The sequence below is a fragment of the Aspergillus ochraceoroseus genome (genome assembly GCF_002846915.1).
Source record: "Aspergillus ochraceoroseus IBT 24754 chromosome Unknown P175scaffold_8, whole genome shotgun sequence".
Lineage (NCBI taxonomy): Eukaryota > Fungi > Ascomycota > Eurotiomycetes > Eurotiales > Aspergillaceae > Aspergillus > Aspergillus ochraceoroseus.
This window is the reverse complement of record NW_024468483.1, coordinates 1,574,663-1,584,263: the sequence shown is the minus strand read 5'-3', so window position 1 is coordinate 1,584,263 and position 9,601 is coordinate 1,574,663.

Sequence of the window (9,601 nt, the reverse complement as noted above, 5' to 3'; positions counted from 1 at the left end):
ATTATACCTGGGTAGAACAGGCCTGCCGTGAGCGTGCAAAGGCTTCAAGATCCTGTCTATAGTAAGGAGGTACTGTATCTAGTCAAAATTTGGCTAAAATGAAGTAGTTGGAAAAGAATTATGATATAGAGAAGGAATTATCTAAATTATAAAGGTAATGGTTAAAGATTATGCAGGAACTTGTTACCTATACCTTAAATTAGGGAATTATTTTAAAGAGATATTGGAAGTCTAGGAAGATATAGGAAGTATAAAGGTTTATTTATATCTATTTTATATTAGAATATCTTTTAATTTGGGTATACTAGATTATTTTGAAATTAAAGCTATATAAAACTAAGTATTAAGCTGTCCTGAGTATTAAGCTGTCAGGGGCGCGCAAGGCGCGACCCTGGAGACTAGGTCGGAAGGGGCGGTTAGTAGGTATTAGGTAATAGATAGGATATAACTTAAAAAGCTATAATAGAATTAAGAATAATATAGCTTAAATATAGGAATAAAGGTAGATAATTAAAGTAAAATCTAACTAGATAAATATTATAGCTTTATATTATAATAATATCTCCTTCTTTAGGATTAAGCTTTATTAAGACTAGGGAGGAAGTAATTAGGGCTTTTTAGAATAATAAAGGTAGTAATTATTTACTAGTTAGTAGGTATTCTTTAAATATTTAGCAGGCTCTTTAATTAGCTTATTATATCTAATCTACTTAATAATATATTATAGCTTAGGTTTACTATAGTCTTGATAAACCTATTAGGAATTAAGGACTTCTTCAACTTCCCATTCTTTTAATCCTTCTACTTCAACGGGCGGTGGCGGATCAGGGTGTTGACCAGGCAGAGGGTCATCAGCAGCAGGGCGGCTTGGTTCGAACCCTAATGCCGGGTGGAATCTGTAGTTAGCCATGAATGGTGATACTCCCGTAGACTTGGAGCAGACAGAGTTAGCAGCAAACTCAGCTATTAGTAGCCATTTAGACTAATTATCTTGTAGATATAATATATATACTTGCAAGTATTGTCCTAAGATAGTATTAGCATGTTTAGTTTAGCTATTAGTCTTAGAGTAATAAATAGTAAATAGCAAGTTATAGATCTTTAAGCAGGATATTAGATATTTTTAAAAGGTAGTAATAAACTAGACTCTATAATCTAATATAATTATTTTAGGGATACTATAGAGCTTCTAAATATACTTAAGATATAGATTAGCTACTCCTTTAGTATTAATCATCCTAGTACAGGGGAGGAAGTGCTTTATCTTTATTAAATAATTAACTATAACTAGGATAGCATTACAGCTATTACTTAGCAGTAAGTGCGTGATAAAGTTCATGCTTATATCTTGCCAGGCACGTTCAGGAATCAGCAGAGGTTTTAGTACTCCTTGCTTTGCTTCTTGGGAAGGGGTGATTCGGTGGCAGGGAGATCAGTTCATCAGTGGCAGGTTGTTCAGTGAAGTATACTCAGTGTTGGCTATTAATATTAAGTCTTAGATTAGTAGTAGTCTTAAGCAGCAGGTTTTTAGATTTTAGAATAGTTTAACTCTAGTAAAGGAGTTATTTATTCCCTTTCTTAGGCAGGTTCTCTAACCTTTTAGTTAGTATATTAGGCTTAATATCTAACTTTCTAAAGTAATAATATATTTAGAAATTAAATCTTAATAAAAATTTAGACTAGCAGGCTTATTAATAATTTAATAGCTTAATTAATATAAAATACTCTAGATTCTAATAATTTATAATAATCTTTATAAATAATAAAGTTTTTTTTAATTTAGAATATTATTCTTTAAAATAATAATTAATAATTAATAATTCTTTATTATAAATCTTATAATTATATTTTATTATAAAATATTTTTTAAAGAAAAATATAATAAAATATAATATATTTTTATTATTATATTATAATAATATTCTAGTAAATATATAATTAAAGATATTAATTTCTAGAATTATATTTTTTAATTAATTAAAAGATTTTAATATTAGAATATTTATAAAAGTAATTTTTAATTATTTAAATATTTCTTAATAAATAAGTATCTAGTTAAAGATAATATCCTTTTTAATTAGGTTAATTAATAGTCTAATAATTTTTAAAAAATTATAAATAAATTAGTAATAAAAGTTCTTAAAGTTAATAAAGGCTTAAATATTAATTAGATAGATTAGTGTCATGGCACGAAGCTATAGTACCTATCTAGTTAGATTCTGCCTTGACTATCTGCCCTTATTCCTATATTTAAGCCATATTATTCTTAATCCTATTATAGCTCTTTAAGCTATATCCTGTCTATTACCTAATACTTACTATTCTACTATTCTATCTAGTTAGCTCCTAGTTAATAAATATCTAAATCTAACTTTACTCCCTAATATTACATAGCTCTACTTTACTAGGAGTTAATTACTACTATTATGCCTGCCTTATTACTTATACTATCTAAAGATATAGAAACCCTCTTATATAATATTTCTAATAAATTAAGATAATATATTATTAAAATATATTAATTCTCTATTATTATTATAAAAGAATTCTATAAATTATCTACCTTATACTCTACTATTACTAATCTTTTTAATTATATTTAATAGAAAAATAGTATAATTAAGTACTAGAAAATATAAGTTAAAGAAATTTAATAAGAGTTATTTAAAATACTTACTTAAAATAGCATGCTTTTTTAATTACTATTTCTTTTTAAAAGAGATACTAATATTACTACTCCCCTTATTATTATTACTATTCTTATTATATTTATTCTTACTATCTAAATTTCTAAATAATTTCTTAATCTTAATAAATTTAATAATTAATAAAGTAATTTAAGATACTTTATTTCTTAAATTTATTAAAAAATAATTATAAATCTTAATTATTTTCTAATCCTAAATAGTAGAATAGTTTATATAATTAGTTATTTTAAAGAAATCTTATATATCTAAATCTTATTATATATTTAAAATAGAATCTATAAATTAAGTAATTATATTAAGATTTTAAAAATCCTAGAGAAAATTTTTAAAAATTTAAATTTAAAAATTAATACTTATATTAATTTATTCTATCTCTAATAAATTTATTATAAATTTAATATTTTTTTTATTAAATTTTAATATCTTATATTAGAAAGAAATATAAATAAAGATATCTTATTTATAATTTTAAAATAGGCTATTAATTAAGAATTTTAAGAAATATTAATATATTTTAAGATCTTATTATAATATTATAACTTTATTAATTATTTATAAATTTAGAAAATTACTATTATTATTATATAAATATTATCTTACTCTTATTTATTAAGAATTTCTAGCCTCCTTAATCTATTTTAAAGTTAACTTCTACTACCTAAATTCCTATAGATCTGATTAATCCTATTATTATTATTACTTCTACTAAAAACTTAATAGACCTATCTACTATCTATTACTTTAATTATTAAACCTAATACTTATATTATTACTATAGTAATACTAATTACCTAGTAAGTAGCTATCTATATCTTAACTAAAGACTAACTAGCTATATCTCTATATTTACTACTAAACTAGACTTATATCCCTTATTAATTAGAATCCTACCTACTAAATATTCTATATTCCCTAAATTAAAAAATAGAGTATCTCTAATCTAAGCTATAATTAAGGATACCCCTAATACTTCCTTTACTTATTAAAGACTATAATAGCTAGAATAATAATAAAGAAGGAAAGTTACTAATTTAAACTAATAATCTTACTTATTAATTTAGAAATTCTTAATAAGATTCTACTAATTTTTATTATAATTAATTCTAGAACTAAAAATAAATATTTTATAGATTATAATTAAATTATAAATAATTAATTAAAAATATTATTATTAAGGAATCTTATTTTACTAAGAAGATTTAATAATACTTTAATAAAATCTAGTTATATTACTTATTTTATTTATTTAATCTAAAAAATTTATAATTATATTAAAAAAAATATTATTTTTCTTATAATCTAATTTATATACTTTCTTATTATTCTTAATTTATCTTAATTAAAGATCTATAATTTCTAAATTAGATTTATTAATTATATTATTCTATTTAAAAATCTTTATTATAAAAGATACTATAATATATTTCTAAAATTTATAAAAAATTTAATATTATATAATATATTACTAAAAACTTCTTCTTAATATCTTAACTCTTACTTTAAATTTCTAAAGAATTAAGATATTATTAGAATCTTAATTACTACTTATATTATATATACCTGCTATAAATACTAGATATTTATTATTATTATTATAAATATTAAAGTTATTTTAAATCCTATTACTATTATTAAATCTAAATTATAAGAGTAATTATCCCTTAAGTTTACTAAATTCTATAATATATTCTTACTAAAGGAGGCTGAGTACCTACTACCTTACTAATTTAATAATCACAAGATTAAATTACTACCTAAAAAAACCTTATCTTTTAGAAGCCTATATAGTATATTTTAAGATAAACTAAAAGTTCTAAAAGAATAGATTAAAAAGAATTTAAAAAAAGATTTTATTTACTCTAGTTCCTTTCTTATTATATTTCTTATTTTATTTATAAAAAAATCTAAAAAAAACTTATAATTTTATATAGATTATTAAATCTTAAATATAATTATTATAAAAGATTATTACCTATTATTATTAATAAAAGAGATACTAAATAATCTAAAAGAAATAAAATATTTCTTAAAAATTAATATTATTTTTACTTTTAATAATCTATAAATTAAGAAAAGATAAAAATATCTTATTATTTTTTAAATTTAGTTAAATTTATTTAAATCTTTAATAATATTATTTAAGCTTATTAGAGCCTTAATATTATTCTAGAGATTTATTAATAAAGCTTTATATAATTATTTAGATATCTTTTATATTATATATCTAGATAATATTTTAATTTATAACTAAACCTATATTAAATATACTTATTATATTTAATAAGTATTAGAATATCTATAAGTAATAGAACTTTATATTAAATTTAATAAATATAAATTTTTTATATACAAGATAAAGTTCCTAAAACTAATTATAAGTAGAAATAGCTTCTAAATAAATCTTAATAAAGTAAAAATAATTATTAAATAAGAAATATTAACTTATTTAACTAATATTTAAGTCTTTATTAACTTTAGAAACTTTTATTACTAATTTATTTATAATTTTTTAAAAATTATTAAACTATTAATTAACTTAATTAAAAAAAATATTAACTTTAATTAGATACTTATTTATTAAAAAGTATTTAAATAACTAAAAGCTACTTTTATAAATATTCTAATATTAAAATCTTTTAACTAATTAAAAAATATAATTCTAGAAATTAATACTTTTAATTATATATTTACTAGAATATTATTATAATATAATAATAAAAATATATTATATTTTATTATATTTTTTTTTAAGAAATATTTTATAATAAAATATAATTATAAGATTTATAATAAAAAATTATTAATTATTATTTATTACTTTAAAAAATAATATTTTAAATTAAAAAAAATTTTATTACTTATAAAAATTATTATAAATTACTAAAATTTAGAATATTTTATATTAATTAAGCTATTAAATTATTAATAAGCTTACTAGTCTAAATTTTTATTAAAATTTAACTTCTAAATATATTATTATTCTAGAAAATTAGATATTAAGTCTAATATATTAATTAGGAGGTTAAAAAACTTACTTAAAAAAAGAGATAAATAATTTCTTTACTAGAATTAGATTATTCTAAAATCTAAAAATCTATTACTTAAGATTACTACTAATCTAAGACTAAATATTAATAACTAATATTAAATATACTTTACTAAATAACCTATTACTAATAAATTAATCTTCCTGCTACTAATATTATAACTACTATTTAATAAAACTTATTTATAAGATAAGAAGTTCTAATTTATTTTAAATATTTTAAAAGATAGTCTATTAAAATATCTTAATATTATACTAGCTAATTATAAATATATTAGTCTATATTTAAGATACTAAGACTAACTTTATATATTTAATTATAATAAGATAAAAGCTAAAATATTAAGACTTTATTATAAAAATTCTATTATTAGATATTTTAAAAGAATTAAGATATATAAATTAATATTATATAAATATTTCTAGCCCAGGATTTATAAATATATTAACTAATAAGTCTAGAATTATTACTTTTATTACTAAATTACCTCTTCCTAAGAAATAAAGTAAAGAATACTAAAGCTTCTACTAATTCCTAAATATATCTAGTAAGATATAAGTATAGATTTTATTATATATTTATTATTAAGTAATAGCTATAATATTATTTTAGTTATAATTAATTATCTAATAAAGATAAAGTACTTTCTCCCCTATACTAGAATAATTAATATTAAAGAAGTAGTTAATCTATATCTTAAGTATATTTAGAAACTTTATAATATTTTTAAAATAATTATATTAGATTATAGAGTCTAATTTATTATTACTTTCTAAAAATATCTAATATCTTATCTAAAAATCTATAACTTATTATTTATTATTTATTACTTTAAGATTAATAGCTAAACTAAATATATTAATATTATCTTAAAATAATACTTGTAAGTATATATATTATATTTATAAGATAATTAATTTAAATAATTATTAATAATTAAATTTATTATTAATTCTATTTATTCTAAGTTTATAGAAGTATTATTATTTATAGCTAATTATAGATTTTAATTAATATTAGGATTTAAATTAAGCTATCTTACTATTTACTCTACTAAAAAAAATATTAAGAAGTTTATTAATATTATATATAAGATTTATAAGTTTATCTATATTAAGATTTTATTTATTTAAGCCTGTTATAAAATATAAGTTAATTACTAAAAATAATCTATATATTATTATATTATAGAATAAAAAGTCTAACTAGATATTTATAATATTTAAATACTCTATTTATAAAAAAAATTAAATTAAAAAAATTTTAAATTATATTATATTAAGAGAATTATTAGCCTATATACTTATAAATTTAAACTACCTAAAAGTATAAAAATTTATTCTATATTTAATATATCTTTATTCTATCTTACTACTAATAATCTTTTATTTAATTAATATCCTAATCTATTACTACCTATTAAAGTAGAAAGATTAAAAGAATAAAAAATTAAAGAAGTCCTTAATTTCTAATAAGTTTATTAAAATTATAGTAAACTTAAATTATAATATATTATTAAGTAAATTAGATATAATAAGCTAATTAAAGAGCCTACTAAATATTTAGAGAATACTTATTAATTAGTAAATAATTACTACCTCTATTATTTTAAGAAGCCCTAGCTAATTCCTTCCTAGTTTTAATAGAGCTTAATCTTAAGACAGGGGGTACTATTATAGTATAAAACTATAGTATCTATTTAATTAAATTCTATCTTAACTATCTACTCTTATTCCTATATTTAAGCTATATTATCCTTAATCCTATTATAGCTCTTTAAGCTATATCCTATCTATTACCTGATACTTACTATTCTGCTATTCTATCTGGTTAGCTCCTAGTTAATGAATATCTGAATCCAACTCTGCCCCCTGACAATTAGTATTTCTTACTTAATAATTATTTTTACTTTATTAAAATTTATTTAGAAGCTATCTTTATCTATAATTAATTCTAGAAACTTTATTTTATATATAAAAAATTTATATTTACTAAATTTAGTATAAAGTCTTACTACTTATAAATATTCTAATACTTATTAAATATAATAAGTATACTTAGTATAGGTTTAGTTATAAATTAGAATATTATTTAAATATATAATATAGAAAATATCTAGATAATTATATAGGACTTTATTAATAAATCTTTAGAATAATATTAAGGCTCTAGTAAGCTTAAATAGTATTATTAAGAATTTAAATAGATTTAATTAAGTTTAAAAAGTAATAAAATATTCTTATCCTTTTTTAATCTATAAATTATTAAAAGTAAAAATAATATTAATTTTTAAGAAATATCTTATTTTTTTTAGATTATTTAGTATCTTTTTTATTAATAATAATAAGTAATAATCTTTTATAGTAATTATATTTAGGGCTTAATAATTTATATAAAATTATAAGCCTTCTTTAGGTTTCTTTATAAATAGAATAAAAAATATAGTAAAAAAAAATTAAAGTAAATAAAATCTTTTTTTAGATTTTTTTTAATCTATTTCTTTAGAATTTTTTAGTTTATTTTAAGATATATTATATAAGTTTTTAAAAAATAAGATTTTTCTAGATAGTAATTTAATCTTATAATTATTAGATTAGTAAAATAGTAGGTACTTAATCTTTTTTAATAAAAATATATTATAAAATTTAGTAAACTTAAGGAATAGTTACTCTTATAATTTAAATTTAGTAATAATAATAAGATTTAAAATAATTTTAATATTTATAATAATAATAATAAATATCTAATATCTATAATAGGTATATATAGTATAAGTAGTAATTAAGACTCTAGTAATATCTTAGTGTCACGGCGACCACGTGACATGCAACCACATGCCGAACCACATGCCAAACCACATGTTAAGTAACCAAGGATAATTAGAAGAATAGTAATATTTAAGTTACTTATATTATACTAGTAACTTAACTAAATAATATAAATAATAATATAATAATTCTTAAAATACTAAGAATTAAATACTTTATTTTATTACTTCTAATATTTTTTTATTATTCTTATACTTTATATAGCTTTACTTCTTTTATTAATACTACCTATATTTAAGTATCTTACTAGTAAGATACTTATAATTTAAAGTACTTTCTTAATTAAATAAAATAATATAATAAGTATAAGAAAAATTATTTATTCCTTTTCTTAAAAAATAATAAATCTAAATTTTATAAAATCTATAATTATAGTTCTAGAAATTATTATTAAGAAAGGTTTAATAATACTAGTAACTTTTTAGTACTAATCTATTAAATTAATAGAAAATAATAAGCTATAATATATAGCCTAATATATAATATAAGCTATATAAATAAGTAGAGAGAAGGTGTCTAAACCTAAATTCTTTAAGATATAAAATCTAAAAAAATTTAGTATTTTTTTAGAAGATCTCTAAAACTACTTTAGATTATAAGGAAGATTTTATAAGAATAATATAATTAAGATTTATTATATTATAAATTACTTAAAAAATAATATAAAATAAGTATAGTACTTTAAATATAAAGTAAATTTTAAAAAACTTACTTATATAAAGTTTACTAAGTTCCTATAGAACTTTCTAGAACTAGAGAGAGATTATAAGTAAATAATAACTTACTAGCTCCTATATATAAGATAAGGACTATAATAAAGTATATAAATCTTAATAATCTAAATAAAAGAATTTATCTTAATAATTAAAGCTAATCTTAAAGAATTTCTCTACTAGCTAGCTATTTAAATAGCCTGGCCTGAATTATATAAGAAAATCTAGTAAGATATAATAATATTATAAAGTCTAGCTAAAGTTACTAAACTAGAAGTAAGATATAAGAAACTTTAGAAATAAGA